Below are 12960 nucleotides of genomic sequence, written 5' to 3' on the forward strand. Positions count from 1 at the left end.
TGCCCCCTTTATAGGCTTGTGTTCTGCAGTCCTGTTGTACTTGATGGCCTGCGGCACTTATTCCTTCTTCCCGGGCTGCCCTCCTCTCTCATGTCTGTATAACATTCTTCCTCTTTTTCATCATCTGATTTAAATCCTACCACCCAAAGCTGAAGCTCCCTCTTCCTCTTCCCCAAGCTGTCCCAGTGCATCTTATCGAAGCTGCTGTGTTGCCCCTTATTCTGTATCATAAAACATTAGGCCACACGCTGACTCTCCCGCAAGGCATGAGAGACACACCTTGGAACTTTTTCATCCTCCCTCACCCCTGGACACAGCTCTTTGCATGATGTCATCAATTAATACTTATAGAAGGACTTGCTAATGATGTATTTCATGGAAGATTCTGTACGGATGGAATGCAGAGCTGTACAGCCAGAGGCACATTGTAAACTTTGCCTCCTGGGTACAGTAAGTTCCCTACATAGGCACCTCCAAGTTGCAGACTTTCAGAGATGTGAACGTGCGTTCACCCGTCCAATCACATAAGTTGGTTCACGTGTCTGGTGTACATTGTCACGTGCATGCATCCTCTACAAGTGGTTGTACTTTATTGGACAGTACTGTATAGAGTACAGTAGTACAGTATCTTTATTTCAAGCCCAGGATGTCCAGAAGCAAGCGTAAAAGCAGCAGTGAGGTAGCTGGTACTGCTAGGAAGCACCAAGCGATTATGATGGAAACAAATGAAAATAACTGAGAGAGTGGAGTGAGGCGAAAAGATGGTAGACGTCGCTTGTCCTTATAACTTGAAACGTTCAGCCATCGGCGCGATTTTAAAGGACAAGATCATGGAACATGTGAAGTCAGCTGTGCTGATGATGTTGACAGTGATATCGGAGAAGCGTGGAAAAGTGATGGAGGAGATGGAGAAACTTCTCAGTGTGTGGATGCAGGGTCAGCATCAGCGTCGAGTCCCGTTCAGCTTAATGCTGATTCATGAGAAAGCTAAAAGCCTTTATGAAGACTTGAAGAAGAAACACGGCGAAGAATCAGAGGGAACATCTTTGAATGCCAGCCATGGCTGGTTTCATCGGTTCAAGGCTGGAGTCAACTTTCCCAACATACAACTGGCGAGACAGCGAGTGCAGATAGGGTAGCTGCCTGGGAGTTTCCTGAATTCTCTTTGTCCTAGAGAAAGAACAAAGGGAGACAAGAGGAGAACAATAATTGAAGGACCAGAGAGATTCACGATGCAGGAAATGGCAAGGAGATTTTCTTTACTTGAGGAGGCACTGTTAGTTTTTGAGGCACAGGGCCCGAACGTGGAACAGTACACAGAGGTTGCAGCAGCCGTTCAGAATGCAGTCCAGTGCTACCGTGTCATCTATGATGAGAAAAAAGAGCTACTACCCAGACATCACTGGATTGTTCTTTCAAGAGGGTAGATAGAATTGAATCCAGCAAGGAACCAGAACCTGTGCCATCCGCGTCAGGCGTGAATGAAACTGCCGCCTGCCCTCCGTCTCCTGTTGCTGACGACCCTTCCGCTCTACCATCTCCCACCTCCTCTCCCTCCTCCAGTCAGTAACTCTTCTGGCCTGTTCACTCGATGCCAGCCCCTGGATGCCAGCTGTTGTACGGTACTACTGTACTTTTCAAGGTTGTACTGTAAGATTAAAAATGTTTTCTTTATGGGTTTTTTTTTTGCGTATTATTTGTGTGAAAAGTATCATAAACCTGTTACAGTGCAGTACTATATAGCCGATTGTGTTAGTTGGGTCCCTAGGCTAACTTTGTTGGACTTAACGAACAAATTGGACTTACGAACGTGCTCTCAGAATGGAACTCATTCGTGTGTAGAGGACTTACACTGTATCAGCGAAGGGCGTTTGTGGTGAGGCTCGTGATTTCTATTTAAATATATAAGAAGAGTGAAAAATCTTTATTTCCAGATTGTGTCCAGTACAAGTGAGACAGTTTTGATGCAGTTCTCTTAAACTAATCAAAATCAGCAGAAATGGCAAAGCTGATTTCAGTGCTCCTGCGGTGAAAACCCCATCACCAGGGAGGCCAAAGTGTTTCAGCCAAGCTAGTGGACACAGAACTACTTTCAGGATGAGTTCAAGGTTCTTTGAAATGCCTCACTCTTAAAGAGCACAAGGAAACCTTTCCCAGTTAATATTCTGTAAGTATTTGGCAGTTGGTTTGTCTTTTAAAGGCAGATAATGTAGAGAATTATCTGCGTTATTGGAGAGCCTAAGAATTTTTTCTTTCTGCCTTTAGGCCAGTTGATTTTCCTTAGGAAAAGCTTCTAACTCTCCTGACTTGCCTCTTCATACTGTATTCAAAATAAACACATTAGAGGGATGCTGAAAGAAGAATTTCATCTGAAAGAGATGCTCTGTGATATTCTCTGGGTCCCTTACATAGGATATCGCTATTAATTTAAGTTATTTTCATTTTTGCTCTGTTATAGATCTTGCTGCTCAGGAATTTTGCATTTATAATATTGAGATGGTAATACAATATTGATTAATTTAACTAGCAATTAGTTATTTTATATGCATCCTCTAAAGCAGTTAGGCATTAACAATGTTTTACTTTTTTTCTGCCCAGTGTTGTTAATTTAAAAATATGAAACAGGGCTTCCCTGGTGGCGCAGTGGTTGAGAGTCCGCCTGCCGATGCAGAGGACACGGGTTCGTGCCCTGGTCCGGGAAGATCCCACATGCCACGGAGCGGGTGGGCCCGTGAGCCATGGCCGCTGAGCCTGCGCGTCCGGAGCCTGTGCTCCGCAACGGGAGAGCCCACAACAGTGAGAGGCCCGCGTACCACAAAAACAAACTAAAAAACCAAAAAAAAACAAAATATAAAAATAAAAATATGAAACAGACCTCGTTGTTTGCACAGATGGCTGTTGAAGCAGTTGCTGTCTGTAAGATGTGACCTTGTGATGACATCAAGACAAAATTCGTTTTGAAGGCCAAATTCGCTTCTAAAACAGACTTTGGGATTCTGTTCTCAAAGATATATTTTGTTTGATGAACTTTCTTAGAAATACATCATGTCCCTTTAATCTGTGGCCTGCTTGTCAGTTGTCTGCCGTTATGAAATGACTAAATATTTATGTTTTTCCAGTTGAGCTTAGGGAAAAAACACAACTCTGGTAAATGTGTTTCCTTTAACAGAAGGCTCAGTGTAAAACGGGAGAGAAGTAGTATTTATAGTTGTTTTCGCTTTTCTGGATGTCACCCGCCTTTCAAACGCAGCCTGTTTTCTTTCAAATGTCTCTTTTTTACTGGGAACCTCGAGGCAGACCATGGACCCCAGACCGAGGGGCCGTGGAGCCGTTTGGTGGCTGTGTGTCTTGCCCTGGTGGAAGGCGGCAGCCACCCCCCTGCCTCTGCCATCAGCCCGATCAGCTTGAATGCTTTCACATGCACATGACGAGGCCAAGAAGGAGAGAAAGACCCAGTGTCCCTTCCTCCAAGGACATCACAGGCTCGTAAGGCGCGTTAATGTCCAGGTTCGTTTTGCTCTCTCCTTGGAAAAAGAATAAAGGGAAGAAGCATGAAGGATGGAGGTTGACTTAAGGCTGTGAATGGCAGAAAGGCTGACCCTAAGGAACAAAATGAAATGAAACCAAACAACCACAGAAAAAAACAAAACAAAACAAAACTGACAGGCAGCCTCCCGGCGTGGCCATGCATGGCACAGACTTGATTCCTGAAGACTCTTGCCATTTTCTTCCGGCAGAACTGCTCTGGTATATTTTTTACCACGTTTCTCTAAGACGGAGAGTCAGTGGACCCCCTCTGGGGAATTTGAAAAGCTGCCAGGAATTGCCTCGCTGAGTTCTGAGGGTGGATAAGTCAGCACAGTGATTTACAAGTGGAAAGGTACCCACGTGTGCGCACGAACGATGTCAAGTTGAGGGATGGTAACCACGAACAGCATACGACGTTTTGGGTTCTAAGCAGGTTCAAGAGGCAGAAGAGCTGATGTGGATGCGATTTCAGAGCACTGCCGTGTTTTCTAGCTCTGGAACGCCATCTCTCTCGTTTCTGCCCTACCTGCAAGTGACATGTCTCAGGGACTCAGCTACTGGCAGAGCAGCTGCTTTGGTTGGTCTTCACAGATTTCCTCACCATCACCTCTTAACTTAACAGCAATTTCGGGGCCTTTTTTCTCTGCTTGGCTTCTGGAGCACAGGTGTGCCAGGGCTGGCACCTCGGACTTACTAGAAAGATGGCCCATATCTCTATTCAACTCTGTACTCAGGGACTTCTGTTAGTTTCTTGAAATTGCCCAGGATAGGGATAGTTACTCCACAAGAATTGCCAAATGCTTCAAATCAGAGGATTTCCCCTGGAGAGCCGGTTGCTAAACGTTTAGTGACACACCACTTCTGAGACACTGGCGTCCCTTCCACCCGCCAGAGCTGACATTATGGCCTGGCCTTTCCTCTGTCTCTTCAAGGCTGGACTGTCCCTGATCCTCTGTCTCTAGAATCTGTCTCTGCTACTACACCTTTCCCTTTATCCCACCTATAAACGTACCTGCTTTTCTCATCCTTAAGAAACCAGCTAGACAAATAAGATAAACCTTCTTCTAATTGCATCGTAAACTTCTTGAGGGCAGGACTGAGTCTTGTGCACTCTTGCATTCCTAGCTGCTGGCCATTTCTGACACACAGTAGGCATGCAACAAATGTTGGGTGAGTGAACACGTGTTTCTTTTTTTCTTAAACTGCTTTCCCCTTTTCTCTCTTTGTTGCTTAGTGCCTTTCATGAATAGCCTATGTTGACCTTCCTATATCCTCCCAACCTTCCACTAGCAAACCTTTGGAAACTGGCAACATTATTGGAGGTCACCCAGAGGTTCTGACTTGCCGAATCCAATACCTTTTTGTCAACTTGTGTGGTTGGTTGATTGAATTTCTCATTCGTATTCAGCTCTCTGGAGATCGACGCTGTGAACTGTTTCTGCCTTACTGAATGTCCTTCCTTGGCCTCCAGGACTTGGGTCCTTTCTAGATTTTTCCTAATTCTCTGACTGCTCCTCCCTGTGTTCTTGGTTGTCCAGTTTTCTTCCTTCAGTCTCTCAAATAGTTCAGGTGCTCTGCTCAATTGGATTCTGCCTGCATACCTCCGTTGTGGGAGTTATTCTGCAGCTGAGGGTCAAGCGTGGTAATGGGGGAGTTGGTATTTGTGATTGTTCCTTTACAACCTTGTCTTTCCCACTAGACTCTCAACTCACGGCAGAGCCCACCTCTAGTTAGTGCTTAACTCAGTGATGGCACCTGGAGGAAAGTGACTTAGTGGATGTTGGATAGATGGATGGATGGATGATGGATGGATAGATTGTTGGATGGATGGATGGATGATGGATGGATAGATGGATGGATGGATGGATGGGTGGATGATGGATAGATGGATGATGGATGGGTGGATGGATGGATGATGGATGAATTGATGGATGGATAGATTGATGGACAGATGATGGATGGATAGATGGATGGATAGATGGATGGATGGATGGATGGATGGGTGGATGATGGATGGATGGATGATGGATGGGTAGATGGATGGATGGATGGATGGATGATGGATGAATTGATGGATGGATAGATTGATGGATCATGGATGGATGGATGATGGATAATGGGTGATGGATGAATGAATGGAGGAACAGTTGAGTGAGTGAATGGATTTGAAGGGTAGGTTGAACTTAGATTGTGGAAAGAAACAAGTATCAACATAACTTCTTAATTATAAAGACAAGTCATTCAACATTTCTGAACTGTGTTCTGAGAGTAAAAGACACTCTACAGTGTGCCTCTCCTGCGTACTTTTTCACTTTCATACCTTTGCTCATCTCTCTCCTCTACCTTATATACTCTCCTCCCTGTTCCCATCTATTGAATACTAAGTGCCTATGGTATACTCACTCCTATGAAGAGGCATTGCCATTCCGTGAGGCTAGATGGAATTGCCACCTCTTTTGTACTTCTCTTATGACCCTCACCACATTCTGCCTCCAATCAGTCATTTAACCAGAAGTGTAATCCCCCCATCAAATCCTTTGTTTACTGAGGGCACCATTCTGTATCACCTCTAGTACCTGGACACTCAATACATATATAGACTGAGATAGATCACTTATCTTGATAATAGTTATTTGTTTCTCAAGTCTTAAGATATAATGTTATAAGTAGGAAGATTCATGGGCTGGGCTAATTTCCAGCAGATCATTTTATTTAAAAAATTAGAACAGAAAAGTGTATCCAGCATGTCTGTTTGAGTTGGACACAGATAATAAAAGAGAGGAAGGTGGCTCTTTTGAACATAGACACTGTAGTCTATAGGATGCTTCGTGTCTTCAGGGTTGATTAATCCTGCCGTCCCCCACCCAAAGCAGAATCTCAGGGGACTGCCTTCATTTTTTCCCCTGACATCGCAGCATATTGGTTTTGTCCTCAGGTCCCCACCTCTCATGGTTCTGAGATGGCTGTCACAGTTCCAACTGTCCCCAAGACAGGACAATATCACATGACCTTTCTTTGTCAGCCAAGAGACTTTCTCCAGAAGTCCTCTTGTTATGCCCCCCAGGGTTGAATTGGCCAAAATGATATCACATGCTCATCCCTAAACCAATCAGTGGCAAGAGGAATGGGTGCCCAATGATCAGATTTGCCCCTGAAGTTGGGGCAGGGTCAGCCTTTGCCAGGGCATGTCGGGGGGCTGGGCTACATACCCAAGCAAAGTTGGGTTTCCTCTCTCAGGAGAAGGGGGCAGCCAGTGTGTCCGCTGCCTTTGCTACCTGTGGGGAGGGGGCTATAAACAGATGAGCGGGCTCACAGTTCACCATGACTGTCCCCGGTGTCGCTGCTGGGAATGAAGCCTTTCCACAAAAGACGGCTGTTGTTCACTCAAGGTCCGGGGTGTTTTCTGTCGAGAAGGCAGCAGCTCTCTAGGACATCTAGTTTTCCATCTTCCCAGTAGCTGACCTCAGCTTATGAAACATTCACTGTTGCTGACACAGGTGGCCAGGAAAATCTGTGCGTAGGGAGTGGCTTCTTGTCTGCGTGTTTATGGAACGAGGACGTTGCATGTCCCTGGACATACGATGCCTTGTCTCTTCTCTTGGCACTGCCACAAACACTGTCTCCTTGGACTCGCACCATCCCTGTCTAACCCATGGCTTGCAGGTGGGCAGACTGAGGTGGAGAGCGGTCTGCTGGCCGCTGGTGGTCAGCACCAATCTGGCCCTGAGCCCGGTCTCTCTGTGCACCGCGACTGCTTTGCAAATTAAACTTGCCCTTGAGATGCTCAGGTGTGTTTAACTTTGACCATTTCCAGTGAGAATTTTCCAACGATCACGATCACATGTGTTCTCCTACTGCGTAGATCAGGGGGCTCATTGGATCCAGGGGTGACGGGGTTCAGAGCACTTGACCTTGGCAGGGCTGGGCACCATGTTCTTCATCCTGTGCTTTCTGCAGGACCGAGGGCTGTTCAGCTGGCTTGAGCAGTTTGCTCTCATACCAAGGTTCTCAAATGGCTGTGTTTTTTGACTTCTTGAGTCTGGTTTGCATAATTTTCTGACTTTTCTGCTTAGATTGGGCCGGTTGTTACCTCACGCGGCTGGTAGCGTGCCTTTTCTCTGGCAAAGCTTCTCTCTCCCTAGACTTCGTGACATCTTTTTGGATCCTTTGTGGGCTTCTCAGCTGCATTGCGGATAATTTACGTTGTCAGATAAATGCCCTCTGGATAGATGAAATATTAGTAACATTATAACGTTAATTTAAAATACCCATTACACATATTTAATAGAATCTTCTCTGGCCTTTGCTCTTGTCTTTAAATCAGGTCCAATGATATTCAATCATAAATCAAGTGTTTCTTTTGGCATGGAAGAGGTTTGGGCACGAAAACGTACTATAGGATGACACAGTATAGGAAATTTTAGCCCAGGCTTTTAAAACCCATGTTCCCTTTGCAGCAATTGGAAACTAAATACTATTTTAACCACTTGTCCGTGGAAAGCATTTAACCAAATAATAGTCAATATTGGCTTTTGGATTTAGAGAAAAAGAAATTTGGAAACACCTTAATTAACTCAAGATCTGTGTGGCCATGCGAAGCATGACCTAATTCACTGCTATCCCCTCCTTTCCTGCTGAGCGGCCTGTCTCTGAGCATGGGAGGCCCCACGGTTCCTTGAGGCTGGACGCTTATCCCACATCACTGTGAAGAAAACACTTTGCAAACGTGTTTAGGATTATACAATCATTATTATGTAGTTCTTCTCTGATTATCCAGATGAATATTCGTGGTTCTGAAAATTTGGAAAATGCCCATGGTTATAAAGAAGAAAATAAGACTCCCCAGAAATCGCATTGGAAACCCAAAGACCACTTCCAGTAGCGACTTCCTGCACTTTCTTAGAGCCTTCCTCCTCTTTCTATCTCCCCTCTTGTTTTTTTTTTTTAATTTTTATTGGAGTCTAGTTGATTTACAATGTTGTTAGTTTCTGCTGTACAGCAAAGTGACTCAGTTATACATATACATATATCCACTCTTTTTTTTTAGATTCTTTTCCTATATAGGCCATTACAGAGCATTGAGTAGAGTTCCCTGTGCTATACAGTAAGTCCTTATTAGTTATCTATTTTATATATAGTAGTGTATGTCAACCTTATTCTCTCAGTTTATCCCTCCCCTTATCCCCTGTAGAAAACAAACCGTAAGTTTGTTTTCTACATCTGTGACTCTACTTCTGTTTTGTAACTAAGTTCATTTGTACCCTTTTTCCTCTCTTGTTTTTTCATCCATCTGTTTTCTGTTTATGATATTGGAATCAGACTATATATATTGGTTTGTATCCTAATTTTCCACCAAGAATTTGGGTTTTCCATATCCTACCAAACCCTTTGCCCCACCAGTTGGGCAATTTGGTTTAAATATCTTGATGCCCAGGCCTGCAGCCTTCAGGTGGAGTTGGCTGGGGCCTCTTGGGTGGAGTGGGAGTCTCAGTTGGTCTGTGGAACCATTTATAAATAATATTGTCCATTGCAAATATTGATTTTGATGCAATACTTAAGGATTTTCTAACTTGAAAATATTTTTGACTGAAAAAGCTGCCGTTTGCAATTAGTCATGTTGTGAGGATTTTGTTAAATGTACTAAATATTATGGGATTGGATATTTGATTTGGAGACTTGCATAAGCACAGAAATTCCTGTATCTCCAGAAAAACAAAAAAACAAAAAAAAAAAAACAGAGAGATTGGATTTTAGAGCTGCACCGACAGGCATATTCTGAGGAAGATTTTTTATTTTTATTTTTTTAATATGGTAGTTCTCTAATCTCTTAAAAATAATATGGATCCTTGTGGCATCTACAAATTAAAAAGACTGTTTGTTTCCTGGGACTAAAACAGTTGTTTAATTACAGTTCTCAGGATGTTGAATAAACCCCATTACTCTTTGTTTTGAGCAGACAAAAGTGCTAAAGTAATGATCTGGGGAAACCATTATTACTAAAGCTGTGGGCTGTGAGGAAAGGAAAACACTTTCAAAATATTTTCTTTGCAAAAGTATACGTGGTCTTCAGTATATCCATTCAGGCTTGGCCCTCATTTCATTCCTAATTTTTGCTTTGTAATGCTGAACTTCCCTGGGAGAAATGTTGCCCCATCTCCCTTCCTCACTTTTTTTTTTTTTTAAAGTAAGAATTTTAAGTGCATTCCCCTTTTAGGATATTTTAAAGTAATGTTTCAGAAACAGGATTTGTCACTAAATGTATAGTCGATCCTTGGTTTTAATATTTGGGAAAAAACCAGGGCTTAATATATTGAAATTCTCTTTCAGGTTGTTCTAAGATCTTTGAAGACCCAGGAAAAAGCCGTGTTGACCAAAAGGAAGACAAATGACTCACAGAGAGAAAAGATGGGGGAGCCAAGGGCAATTAAAGGTAAAACAACAAAACCCAGAAAACCCTACCTTTCCTAGTCAAGACTTTTTAGAAAAATGTGAATGTAAATATTTTATATCTTCAGTATTTGATATTTGTGGTCCCAGACCTCCAAAGACCTTTTCTTTGGTCCTTTGGTGTACTTAGAGGACTTATATTGGTTCCATTGATTCTCCTGCACAAATAAGATGCCCCTCGCCCAGTACTACCTATTCTTGCCTTCAGCACTGTAGAGTTTTTTTTTTAAGAGAAAAAACCCCTGTAAAAATCAGTGGGGGGAATCTTATTTCACAGGTGTCTTAAGACTCTCAACTATTTAAATAAACAAAAACTGGATATTACAGATCATGTATGATGTTTCATTTATGCAGCATAGAATAGCAATGACTTAGTGGAGCTACACTGAGGAAAGAAACCTTGGCTATACATCAATGGCTAAATGAATGTATAGTTAGCTATATTTAGAGTTTAGTAAGTTCTTCATGCATCATTTTATTGTATTTTTTTTTTAGGTGGGTGAATTTTATTTTATTTAAAATTTTTTTTTATTTTTTAACATCTTTATTGGAGTATAATTGCTTTACAATGGTGTGTTAGTTTCTGCTTTATAACAAAGTGAATCAGCTATACATATACATATATACCCATACCTCCTCCCTCTTGTGTTTCCCTCCCACCCTTCCTATCCCACCCTTCTAGGTGGTCACAAAGCACCGAGCTGATCTCCATGTGCTATGCGGCTGCTTCCCACTAGCCATCTATTTTACATTTGGTAGTGTATATATGTCCATGCCACTCTCTCACTTCATCGCAGCTTCCCCTTACCCATCCCTGTGTCCTCAAGGCCATTCTCTATGCCTGCGTCTTTATTCCTGTCCTGCCCCTAGGTTCTTCATAACCATTTTTTTTTTTAGATTCCATATATTTGTGTTAGCATTCAGTATTTGCTTTTCTCTTTCTGACTTACTTCACTCTGTATGACAGACTCTAGGTCCATCCACCTCACTACAAATAACTCAATTTTGTTTCTTTTTATGGCTGAGTAATATTCCATTGTATATATGTGCCACATCTTCTTTATCTATTCATCTGTCACTGGACACTTAGGTTGCTTCCGTGTCCTGGCTATTGTAAATAGAGGTGCAAAGAACATTGTGGTGCATGACTCTTTTTGAATTATGGTTTTCTCAGGGTATATGCCCAGTAGTGAGATTGCTGGGTCGTATAGTAGTTCTATTTTTAGTTTTTAAAGGAACCTCCATACTGTTCTCCATAGTGGCTGTATCAATTTACATTCCACCAACAGTGCAAGAGGGTTCCCTTTTCTTCACACCCTCTCCAGCATTTATTGTTTGTAGATTTTTTGATGATGGCCATTCTGACTAGTATCAATGAGGTGATACCTCATTGTACTTTTGATTTTCATTTCTCTACTGATTAGTGATGTTGACCATCCTTTCATGTCTTTGTTGGCAATCTGTATATCTTCTTTGGAGAAATGTCTCTTTAGGTCTTCTGCTGATTTTTGGATTGGGTTGTTTGTTTTTTTGATTTTGAGCTGCATGAGCTACTTGTATATTTTTGAGATTTATCCTTTGTCAGTTGCTTCCTTTGCAAATATTTTCTCCCATTCTGAGGGTTGTCTTTTCATCTTGCTTATAGTTTCCTTTGCTGTGCAAAAGCATTTAAGTTTCATTAGGTCCCATTTGTTAATTTTTGTTTCTATTTCCATTTCTCTAGGAGGTGGGTCAAAAAGGATGTTGCTGTGATTTATGTCATAGAGTGTTCTGCCTATGTTTTCCTATAAGAGTTTTATAGTGTCTGGCCTTACATTTAGGCCTTTAATCCATTTAGAGCTTATTTTTGTGTACAGTGTTAGGGAGTATTCTAATTTCATTCTTTTACATATAGCTGTCCAGTTTTCCCAGCACCACTTATAGAAGAGGCTGTCTTTTCTCCATTGTATATTCTTGTCTCCTTTATCAGAGGTAAGGTGACCATATGTGCGTGGGTTTATCTCTGGGCTTTCTATCCTGTTCCATTGATCTATAGTTCTGTTTTTGTGCCAGTACCATACTGTTTTGATTACAGTAGCTTTATAGTATAGTCTGAAGTCAGGGAGTGTGATTCCTCCAGCTCCGCTTTTCTTTCTCAAGGTTGCTTTTGCTTTTTGGGTTCTTTTGTGTTTCCATACAAATTGAGAAATTTTTTGTTCTAGATCTGTGAAAAAAGCCATTGGTAGTTTGATAGGGATTACATTGAATCTGTAGACTGCTATGGGTAGTATAGTCATTTTCACAATGTTGATTCTTCCAATCCAAGAACATGGTATATCTCTCCATCTGTTTGTATCATCTTTAATTTCTTTCATCAGTGTCTTATAGTTTTCTGCATACTGGTCTTTTGTCTCCTTAGGTAGGTTTATTCATAGGTATTTTATTCTTTTTGTTGCAATGGTAAATGGGAGTGTTTCCTTAACTTCTCTTTCAGATTTTTCATCATTAGTGTATAGGAATGCAAGAGATTTCTGTGCCCTAATTTTGTATCCTGCTACTCTACCAAATTCATTGATTAGCTCTAGTAGTTTCCTGGTAGCTTCTTTAGGATTCTCTATGTATAATATCATGTCATCTGCAAACAGTGACATTTTTACATCTTCTTTTCCGATTTGGATTCCTTTTATTTCTTTTTCTTCTATGATTGCCGTGGCAAAAACTTCCAAAACTATGTTGAATAATAGTGGTGAGAGTGGGCAACCTTGTCTTGTTTCTGATCTTAGTGGAAATGGTTTCAGTTTTTCACCATTGAAAATGATGTTGGCTATGGGTTTGTCATATATGCTCTTTATTATGTTGAAGAAAGTTCCCTCAATGCCTACTTTCTGCAGGGTTTTTATCATAAATGGGTGTTGAATTTTGTTGAAGGCTTTTTCTCCATGTATTGAGATGATCATATGGTTTTTATCCTTCAATTTGTTAATATGGTGTATCACATTGCTTGGT

General features: G+C 41.9%; 1 protein-coding gene across 1 annotated transcript in view; it reads left to right on the forward strand.

Annotated features, from left to right (window-relative positions):
- The window catches only part of ERG (ETS transcription factor ERG), a 286020-nt gene that overhangs the window by 69771 nt on the left and 203289 nt on the right, over positions 1-12960 (forward strand). The window contains exon 2 of the mRNA XM_070045389.1: positions 9856-9958. The gene's annotated coding sequence lies outside the window, so the exon portion shown is untranslated. The remainder of the gene's footprint in view (positions 1-9855; positions 9959-12960) is intronic.

The sequence above is a fragment of the Globicephala melas genome, chromosome 4 (genome assembly GCF_963455315.2).
Source record: "Globicephala melas chromosome 4, mGloMel1.2, whole genome shotgun sequence".
Taxonomy (NCBI): domain Eukaryota; kingdom Metazoa; phylum Chordata; class Mammalia; order Artiodactyla; family Delphinidae; genus Globicephala; species Globicephala melas.